Source organism: Rosa chinensis, chromosome 6 (assembly GCF_002994745.2).
Source record: "Rosa chinensis cultivar Old Blush chromosome 6, RchiOBHm-V2, whole genome shotgun sequence".
In the NCBI taxonomy this organism is placed as follows: Eukaryota; Viridiplantae; Streptophyta; class Magnoliopsida; order Rosales; family Rosaceae; genus Rosa; species Rosa chinensis.
Window position 1 is genome coordinate 35,717,762 of NC_037093.1, and position 10,772 is coordinate 35,728,533.

Genomic DNA, 10,772 nt, shown 5'->3' on the forward strand with positions numbered 1-10,772 from the left:
ATAGCATTGGTGAAATTGTCATGAGATTTTAAATAAAGAGGTCTAATATTCAAAATTTCAAATCTTATCGTTGTGGTTTTTAAATATTTTTAAAAACAAAATGAAATTTTGTGTTTGTAACCGGCCGGCCCACAATATGTCGTGCTCGGGCCGTGCCGGGCCAATGGGCCAATATTCCTAGGCCCAACCCGGCCCGTTATTCTAACGTGCTCGGGTCGTGTCGGGTCACTAATGGGCTTGGGCAGTGCCAGGCCTCTTTTAAGCGTGCCGGGCCCGTGCCGTGCTCGTGCTTAGTAGCCCGTTTGCCACTTCTAGTTCAAACTGCTATATATATTGCTTCATGAGTTATATATATTTACTCAACTCATATATATTTATGAGTTATCAATCACCTGATGCCAGCTTTTACCTATATTTACAGGAGCACTCTGTGATAAAAAAAAAGTGATGGCATGGCACCATTTCATTGGGTGATATTCATCCTTTCAATTGTATCAACTATTCAAAAACATACAGGCCTGGTGGAAGCTGCTACTTCTGCTCAGGACAGGTGTTTGCTATGGAATGTTGGGGAACAACCTCCCTCCTGCAACACTACTAGAAAAACTAGCCATTGCACTCAGATGAGATTCACACAGATATTCACACATATAAGATTCTATGTGAGAAACACTGCGATACATACAGATGTTTGTGTGAAAACTATATTCACACAGATATCTGTGTGAAATATATCATAAAAGTGGGGCCGTGAAAATTCAAATGGATTTTCGTATGAAATTTACACGAATTTATATATAAATAATGGTGATACACAGATATTCGTGTAATTTTTTTTTATATTTAAAAAAAAAATACACATGTGTCAGAAACTCACACGGATATCCATGTGAATATTTATAAAATTGAATAAGTGTATTTATGTTTAGCACATTATTTCAGGCAAAAAGTGAACTTCACACATACCTCCGTGTGAATATTTTTCAATTGCTTTTTGAAAATTTCAATATTATTTTCAATTACTTGAAATTGTGGAGGCTGACTATGATTCTATCTAATAAATGGTTATTTATTCTTTTAAAAAAAAAACATAAACACATCTCTCTCCCCCTCTCTCTCTCAAATCTCACTTTGAATTTCTCTCTCTTCTCTTCTGATTTCTCTCTTTCTCACAAAGGGGTGCAGATAGGTTATTACGTTAATAACCACAAGGTCCTCCCAACTCCGCCGCCAACAAACACTATTCTAAAATCCTAAATCCTCTACAGTTGAGGCATGGTTTTCGATAATCAGTTTGCTATTTCTTGTGATTTCTTGCTATCTCTTTGAATTACTGATATTAATCCTTCAATCACAGCTTTACGGAAGCTGTCAAGTACAGGCTGATCTGAAGGAGAGAGATCTATGACTGAGAAACCAGAGAGAGGTTTAAGAGAAGAAAAAACATGAAGAAGATGACTTTGGATCAACAGAGTTTGTTCTTCATCGATTGTAGATCTGCAGGTAAAGGCATGAACCTATTCAACACAGTGATTACATGCATTTATATACGTATAATTATATCTAAAACACTAGAATTAAGCTAATTCTCATGTCAATTATTAGATAATTAATCCACTTTTATTTATTTTGTAGAAAATAAGCAGAGTTACTGAAATCGTGGGAAAATGACGTAAAAATGAAGCAAATTGGGGTATTCCAATAAAAGGACAAAATAGTAGAGTATCGGTCAAGCACTAGTCGGCACGGTCAAGAAATGCGAAAGAAAATTGGGGAAAAGAAATAAATTGAAGAAAAGGAAAATTACAACCTTAATTAACCATTAGTTTTAATTAACCAATGGTTAATTAAGGCTAATCATGTGCTGCACGTTGCCTTAATTGGAAGGGTCTAAAACCATTGTTGACACATGGCAGCAGTACAATTAAGCATGGTGGCTTAATTAAGTTAGGAAGCATTGCAGCGTGTTTTTGCTTCACTACACACCAAAGACAAAATCCTCTCCTTCTCTCGCGCGTCAATAGCCAGCCACCTATCTCATATCCATTCAAAACGACCACGTTTCCAATTAATCAGTCTCCTTGCAGCTCTATATATTGGAACCCTCACTCACATTTGGAGAAGAACCCTAGAACAGCAGCGCCGCACCATCGAAAAAAATAGAGGCAGCCCTTTTGGGCTGCTCTCTCTCCTCCTTCCCCTCCATTCTTCATCTTTTCTTGATATTTTCTTTTGAGATTTTAAGAACTACTCACACAAAGCTTCAAGGATCCATCAAGGGGTTCAATCTCTACAAAATTCAAGATTTGGGTATTTTGTGGGGTTGTAATTCAAGGCTAGTTATGCTAACTTCATAGCTATTTGTGACTATCCTTGTTTTCTCCTACACTTCTCTACTCTTTGCTATTTGAATTTTGTAATTTTGATGTTCATGAATATGGGTTGTGAGTAGTTACTTTTGGGGGCTAGGGTTTCTAACTCTAGCTCAATTTTGATGTAATTGACATATTTTTCAAGTGATAAATAATGTATTTTCATATGGGTGCACTCTAATTACTATGCTACTTGGTTCTTGATGCATAAATTTAGGGAATTAACCACTCTCTTTGTTATGTGTTAAGATTTGTGATGTGTGATACAATTGGTGGTTCTTTTGTTCACTAGCTTCATGTAATTAGTGTGGTGTGTCAAGTAGTTGCTTAATCGAGAATGAATGATTGCCTAAGTTTCTATTTTCTTGTGCCCTTCGCCTTTAATCCTAGACATTGTGGCCCTAACAAGGCATAATGATTAGGGTTAAAGAGTTCATTCTTGCCTTAACCGGAATAATAGATACCAAATAAGAGAAATTGACTTAGTGGCCTTAACCGGCATTAGGTAGAGAACTAAGTAATTGTTAAATTTTAGGTTGTAACTATTGCATGCTTAAATCCCTAATTTCTAGAGCTCTAGGCCTTTAGTTCATGTTTTGGTAGCCCTAGTAAGGTACTAACTCATGAGTTAGAGAGTTCATATTTGTCCTAACCGAAAATGTGAATACCCTTAAGGAAATTCGGCTTAGTGGTCTTGACCGGCATTAAGTACGGGATTTGGTTCTCATGAAGATATGTTTATTTGCTTGAAATATGTTCGTTGCATTGAAATTGCTAGAGAGTGATCTAGTAGCCAAAATCTCTTGATTTTATTTTTCTTCATTTTTAATTGTTGTTGTTCATTTAATTTTTGGCTTAGTCTTTTAAAAAATTAAAATCACAATTTTGAATGACAATTTCTACTTCATTGTAAATAGTCACCACTAGGCTCTTAGTTTTGATTAGGTTTTGGTGAAAATCAAAGCCGAGCATTGCTAAGGCTTGGTGCCTTAGAGTAACATTTTTATTTTATTTACTTTATTTTTCTTTTGTTTGCTTAGTGACTTTAGTTCCGACCACCCAATAATTGTGGGTTAGCCACTAATCCCAGTGGTACGATAATGTTGGGTACAATACTTTCCTATCTTGACAACGATAGGTATGCTTGCGTAAACGTGAATCAAGTCACACAGCAATTTGCATCCCTCTTCACTTGATTTGCTAACCGTATTGTGATGTTCTTGTAGGAATTCATTAGATGCAAACAAGACTCATAACTCGATCTAGTGGGATCTTGACATTGAATTGTTCATACATAGATCTGCTGATTCACCATGAAGGCAAAGTCAGTGGAGGAGGCGGAGGGCGAGAACAGCGCGTGACCCCATGGCGAGAAGGAGAGATTGAGTTCGAAGATCTCCGGTGAAGCAGGTCGGGATCAGGTGGTACATTAGACGGCGCTCATGGTGTTTGATGTCTCTGATTCAGAGAGATGAACTACTAAAAATAAATATATTCAATTTTATAAATTAAAAATTAAAAGTTAAAGAAAGAACTAAAAATAAATATCTGAATATATGAATTATTATAATATGATGAATTACATTTATTCCGAAAATTACTAATTAGAGGATGGGAAAGGGAGTGGGACCCACCAAATGCATTCACACGGACAAAAAATTCACTGTGCAAGTAGTATTAGCAACGCCAGTAATACGTACGGATTTTTAATCCGCCGTTGTACCATGTGTATTGGCATCTTCACACGGATTTCTGTATGGAATACTATGATTTCACACGGATTCTCATCCGTGTGTGATGAATACTTTTTCTAGTAGTGAACAGATGTTGTCAATCTCTACAAAAAATATGGCATTGGAAAGATGAGGTTGTTCGATCCTAGCCTCGCCGCCCTCCAAGCTCTCAGGGGTAGCCAAATCCGTGTCATTCTTGGCATACAAAACGAAGACTTGTCCAACCTCGCTGTAAGTCCAGATGCCATGAACTCATGGTTCAAAACCAATGTTGAGCCTTACTGATAAAGTAATCTGGGGTTTACATCCAAAACCAATTGACAATGGATGAAGTGGCCCAAATCCTTATAAACCCATAGGCAATGTCCCATTTTTCCCATATGGGATGTATATATTCTCAACACGCTCCCGCATGTGTGGCGAATTTTCAAGCCATACACGTGGACAATTTTTGGGTGATGTGGAGTCCGTGTGGCCGTTAGGCATGTACACGTGGGCAACCCGCTCTAATACCATGATAAAGTAATCTGGGGTTCACATCCAAAACCAATTGCCAATGGATAGAGTGGCCCAAACCCTTATAAACTCATAGGCAAGGTCCAATTTTTCCCATGTGGGATATATATATTCTCAACACTTACCTTAATGACATCACCTTCGAATACATCTCTGCTGGTAATGAGGTTATTCTCGGACCCTTCGGTGGGTACGTTTTACCCGTAATGCAGTCTCTACAAAACATTAATCTTAATGCTAAGAACCTAGCTACTCGTGTTAAGGTGTCAATAGTTGTGCCAGGAACTGTTTTGGGGGCTTCATATCCCGCCTTCAAGTGGTGCATTTATAGCAGATACACGTGATGTTATGAGTGGCATTCTTGCGTTCTTGTCTAGACAAGGATCGCCTCTTTTGATCAATGCGTATCCCTATTTTGCTTATGTATCTGACCCTGTAAATGTTAGATTGGATTATGCTCAATTTACTGCAACAAGTCCTAGGGCCGTAGATGGAAATTTGAACTTCTTTAACTTGTTGACGCCTTGGTTGATGCCTTTTTCTCAGCTATGTAGAAAGTAGGCATGCCGACTGTGAACGTTGTTGTGACCGAGAGTGGATGGCCATCCGACGGGCATGGAGATTTCACCACCCCACAACTCGGAGCGACGTACAACAAAAATTTCGCGACATATCAGCTCAGAAAAGGGGACACCGAAAAGACCAAATGCTTCCATTCACTACGTCAATAATAGCTTCAGACGACAGTTTTGGACAGTCGTCGGATGACCTTGTCTGCTGTTGTGAAAGCCTGTGCCGTCTGATTGGAGAATCAGACAATAACAGGAAACTGTCGTCTGATTTGCTTTTGTACGAGAGCAAGCATGTACAAGTCTATTGTCTGAACACCAGAAAAAACAACAGATCTAGATGCCAAGTCTGTTGTCCAAAGCAAAGTAAGTCAACAGTAGCCTAACAGAAAGCAACTTGTGAAGATAAGTCAGACAATAGAAAAGTGAGAAAGCCATCGTCTGTTTATATTTAATACAACTAAAGATGTTATTTTGTTGTTGTATGTTTTCTAATTAGCCAACTACATATGTTCAGAAAGTATTGTAATTAGGTTGTTCATACAACAGTTTTTGCATTCTTCTTAATGTTCAATTGTTAGACAATACAATTAGACAATAGGTTTTAGCTGGAATTGAATTGTCTGAGAGAGAATCATAACACATCCAAATTAAAACACATCCATTGATTCCAAATTTTTTTTTATTCCATCAATAGTATGTTCATCCCAACATTAATATATATTAATTAACCCTGCCTATATATATACCCCTAAACATAAAGGCCAAAAACATAATGAACATCTAAGAATAGTAGCATTAGTATATTTAGAACCCTCCCGTTGTAGCTAGGTCTCCTCATGCTCTATGCAACATATGCTGGTTTTGAGCAGCACTGCCAGTACTTCCCAGTAGTAGCAATCATGAAGTCATGAAATACCACTGCATTCTGAAGTGAAGCCCAGATAGCCAAGATAGTAAGACCTGCAAATTCATGCATATTAGTTTCAATCAAACAAGAAATCTCTTTATGCATAAACCATCAAGATGTATGAAGCCGCGATAGCCAAGCTAGTAAGACTCGTGCCACCAAGAGATGCAGCTGATCTTCCCATATTAGTATGTATATAGTACAAGGAAAACTGAAGCAAAAGATCAGATAAGAAGCTAAGAAAAGATGATGATGAAAATAACAAGTATGCTTGTCAACCTGCTACTAAAGAATAGTTCAAAATCAACTAAGATCAATTATCATGCCAACATCAAACTCAATTTGGGTAGAAGGAAATCAAAAACCAAAGATGAGATTGAAGCTAGTAAAGCAGTCATTGTGTATCTTAGAGAGAGTACTTGTGCACGTTATACTTGTGTCATGGAACTAATAATTATCTGAACTATAAACTGAACAGTGATATTACCTCTTAATGGAATTAATTCCAAAGGAATTTGAGGAATCCTGATAAGGAAAGAGGATAAAGAAAAGCTGAAACTCGAAATCTGTTGATTTCTGACCAACCTCTACTCAGATCGAAGTACAGACTTCATTACAGATCTGATCGCACTGATTTTTGGATATGTTATAGAAGAGATGATGATGAACAACTTTGATGAAGAACGTTTTCCGATCAGAGGCTTAGATATAGGTGAATTAAGGCATGAAAATTGACTGACGTAAACAGGGCTAAGAGAAGCTTCAGGAGGAGAAGAAAGGGGAGATTTTGTTTTCTGGCAGAGAAAGGTTAAGCTTGTTTCTTAAAGAACTACTTTTGAGAATTGGGCTTAATAAGGTTAGTCTCGATGGAGTTCTCTAAAAGAGGTTAATGATATGGGATGATAATAAAAACTTAAGAAAATATGTTAGGAATATAAATTGTAGAAAAGAGATAATTATTTAAAAGTAATATAGAAGTTGAACAAATTTTGCAAGAATTGTCATAAGAGATATGTTGAAGATTAGGAAACAACCAAAAACGTATCCGTCGAAACTCAAAAGAGACACTTGAAATTTCCGGGTCTCACAAGCATACCCCAACTAAATTTCTACACATACAACCATGTTCTATAATTAACATCTGCAACTTGTAAAAAACAGATAAATAAATGGCTCTCTACTAAAACAGAACCAAAATGATGGCAAACTTACATTGTAAGACCTAGTACGCTCTCCGAATTTAAACACAACATAATTGGTCATTCGCGACGTGGGTGGATGAAATTCACCTTGTTCTAATCCACACTACATTTCACAAACACATTCAAAATTAACAAATCACAACAGTAATTCACTCTTAAGCAATCAATTTGAGCACCCAACTACTATAATCCTCTGCCAAAGAACGGTGTAACAAACGACTCAAAATTTTAATTGTATCCTAAAACCAAAGATTAAGCAAAAGAGCACTTAGATACGACATAGCATCCAAACAAAGACAGAACAAAGTTTAACACAAATTTTACATAAGTACTAGTTTCAAATCAAAGACAGAACAAAGTTTAACACAAATTTAATGATCCAAAGTAAAAAAAAAGATGAGATTACAATGCCATACCTCAGTGTGGTCAAGGACAAAATGAAACGCTTTTACAGGAGGGAATTGGTCCACCAGCCTTTGAATGTATCTAAAGCCTGCAGAAGAAGAGAGGTAGATATAAACCAGATGATACCTTGGTTTTCATGAATGTAAAAGTTATGACAACTTACCTAAAGTCATTCCTGCCATAGAAGCAGCAGACTGCTTGCAAAGATGTTTCTATCCAAACAATCGAAACAATTTTCATCAGTGCTTAAACATTTCATCAAACAAGTACAAGTAATTATAGGGAAATTACCTCGAAATATTACTTCGAATTTTATCAAACGTCGAATCCCCTGAATGTCAGTAAATGGGTTGCAATGGAACCACTCAGGAGAGGCGCTTCTCTTGGCCATCGATGGTTAAAGTGGACAATTCGAAGGTTTTGATTAAGGGTATGCAAGATGATTGGGAGGTTCAGCAAGCAGCTTATGAATGCCAATCAAATCCCTCTTCCTCTCCCTCCCTCTCTCCCTCAGTAGAGTCTATACGAGAGATTCATTTGAAACAACAATGGAGAAAAGAGCATACTTTATATCAATCAATCACCATCATTCATTAAGGTGGAGTGTTATCATCTATCTATCCATGACTACTGTCTATATCTTTATATATAAGGCGAAGGCCAAAATACCTCTTCCCGTCCGTCGCGTCCGTCGCCTAACAAGGAAATTAAAACCTAATTACTCCAATTCAGGTAATCGAATTAAAAAGAAGAAAACCTAAATCCCTAATTTGGAAAGAAAATGGAATCCAACACAAAAACATATTTGAGAAAAAGCGTAACAAGGAATTGACGAACTGAAGAATAAAGAAAAGAGAAGAGGGATAGGGAATCGTACGGGAAGGGAATCGAACCAAAGCTCGGCCTTGATCTTGTCGTCGTCAGTCTCGTCCTTGATGAAATCGAAGAAGCACGGGGCTGAGAACTCATAAATCTCGTCGATCATCATCGTCGAGGACGTCATCGTGTTGGGTTCTTCCGTCGCCGATGGCATTTGGTGTCTGAGAAATCCTTCTGGTCTTAATGTGTGTGTGAGAGAGAGATAGAGAGAGTGGAGACGAGTATAAGTGTGGGAATTTTGGCCAAGTGCTAAAACGACTTCGTGTTATTTATTGAAATGGAGGGGGTCGAAAAATTGAATTTAGCCAAAATGTGGGAATTCAATTAGGGCAACCGCGTTTAAAAATTTAGATAACAGAAACACACACAATTATTGTCGGAAGGAGAGTTGCACAACAGACATAGAAAAATTGTTGTCTGAATATATAGTCAGACAACATTGAATACTAACATTATATGAATAATAATCGCACAACAGACACAAAACAAAAACTATTGTCAGACAATATAGTCAAACAACATCAAATATTAACATCATCTGAATAACAATCGCACAACAGATACAAAAAAACTATTGTCTGAACTAAATTACTCAGACAACATCAAAGTGCTACCATTGTCTGAATAATAGTTGCACAATAGAGAAATAATAACTATTGTGTGATTAAAAACAATCAGACAACATATTTTCTCAACTATTGTGTTAATCAACCTTGGACAACATCAATGAAATAACTGTTGTCTGAATTGATTGATTCAGACAACATCAAAAAAACAATCATTGTCTGATTTATGACTGCACAACAGCATTGTAACAACTGTTGTCTGATTCAAAAATTCAGACGACAGAATAATTTTTGCTGTCGTTCCAAAGTATCAGACGACAGTTAAAAATTCTGCAGTTGTCTGAAGTGTGTTGTCTGAAGCTATTATTGGCGTAGTGATTGAAGGGTATATATTTGCTATGTTGAATGAGAATCAGAAACCTAATGGTGAAGATCAGCAGTATTTTGGACTTTTTTATCCTAACATGCAACCTGTTTATCCTATATTTTAGTCATTAATTTATGTAAAAGGGGCCTGGATAATTAAGTGTCTAAATAAACAAAGTTCATTATGGAATAAGAATAATGAATGAATGAGATATTTACGTCGAGTACCTGCAGGCCTTTGAACTATTCAATGATTGATCCAACAGGGACTCCCAAATTAGGTAGGAGTTATTAAGAAGTCATTTATTGATGCTTAAAGCTTACTTTGCGTGCTTCTAAGTAATTAGTGCGATATTGTATAAGATTCAACTTGTAGTATTATATAATCAACTCTAACAAGCATGCGTCTGTAGAAAAGTTTGAGCATAAGCTGGACTTCAATGCTAATGAGCAATTTAAAGTACATAAATAGTAGTATATCTTACTCTCTTTTACGGTTAAGAGGAGGAAAAAAATCCTACATCCTCTCTCTCTCTCTCTCTCTCTCTCTCGGTTTTGAGTTCTGTATACCATCTAGTGGTTGTTACAACTTATAGCCATTTTCTAACGTTGGCACCATCCGATCATCTGGTCCATTCAGTGACGGGTCAACTTTTTTTTTGAAGTGTTCGTTTTGTATAATCAACCTTCACGAAGGGAGTGTTAGATTATCTGTGTCACCATTCTGTTAGTTCTTGTTAGCCTTTTTTTATTACAAAAGAAAAATAGGAAGACTACAAAGAGCCACCTTAATCTAACCATAATCTAAATTATGAAATAAAACGACATGAGAAGTAGACAGAGGTAAAGCTCGAGTCCAATTAAGCATTCGCACTGTGTGTCTTATGTTGCCAATAGCGCTAGTAATTTACAAAATTTTCTTCTCTCTAGATATGCGTGAATTGTAGTGATTGACAACAATGAAACAAATCTTTGATTTCTCATAGTATTTGATACTCTAAAGAAGTATACTTCTTCCACTAATACGTCGATAAGAATTTTGGAGTCCTTTTCACGTGCACTTGCACCGACATAAATAGATGGTTATATTATATTAAATACATTTTTCAGTTATTAATAAAAATATTAATTATAAATATCAATGGTTGAGATCATCTTATAAGTGTTGAGTCATTTACACCGTTGGTGCATAGAATAATTTCCACCATTTCAGTTTGAATTTGTTGATACCCTTGAATAATGACTTGCTTGAGG

General features: G+C 36.6%; 1 long non-coding RNA gene across 3 annotated transcripts; it reads right to left on the reverse strand.

Moving 5' to 3' along the window:
- Window positions 1-5,854: 5,854 nt before the first annotated feature.
- LOC112174836 lies at window positions 5,855-9,523 on the reverse strand. Of its 3 annotated transcripts, none has more exons than XR_005801405.1 (4): window positions 7,999-9,523; window positions 7,871-7,919; window positions 7,719-7,795; window positions 5,855-6,153 (listed from the first exon to the last, which is right to left on the reverse strand). It is a non-coding gene; the product is annotated as an uncharacterized LOC112174836 (long non-coding RNA). The 3 variants fall into 3 exon arrangements; XR_002926183.2 differs by lacking the exon at window positions 5,855-6,153 and adding an exon at window positions 7,395-7,405; XR_002925791.2 differs by lacking the exons at window positions 7,719-7,795; window positions 7,871-7,919; window positions 7,999-9,523 and adding an exon at window positions 6,588-6,945.
- Window positions 9,524-10,772: the final 1,249 nt, after the last annotated feature.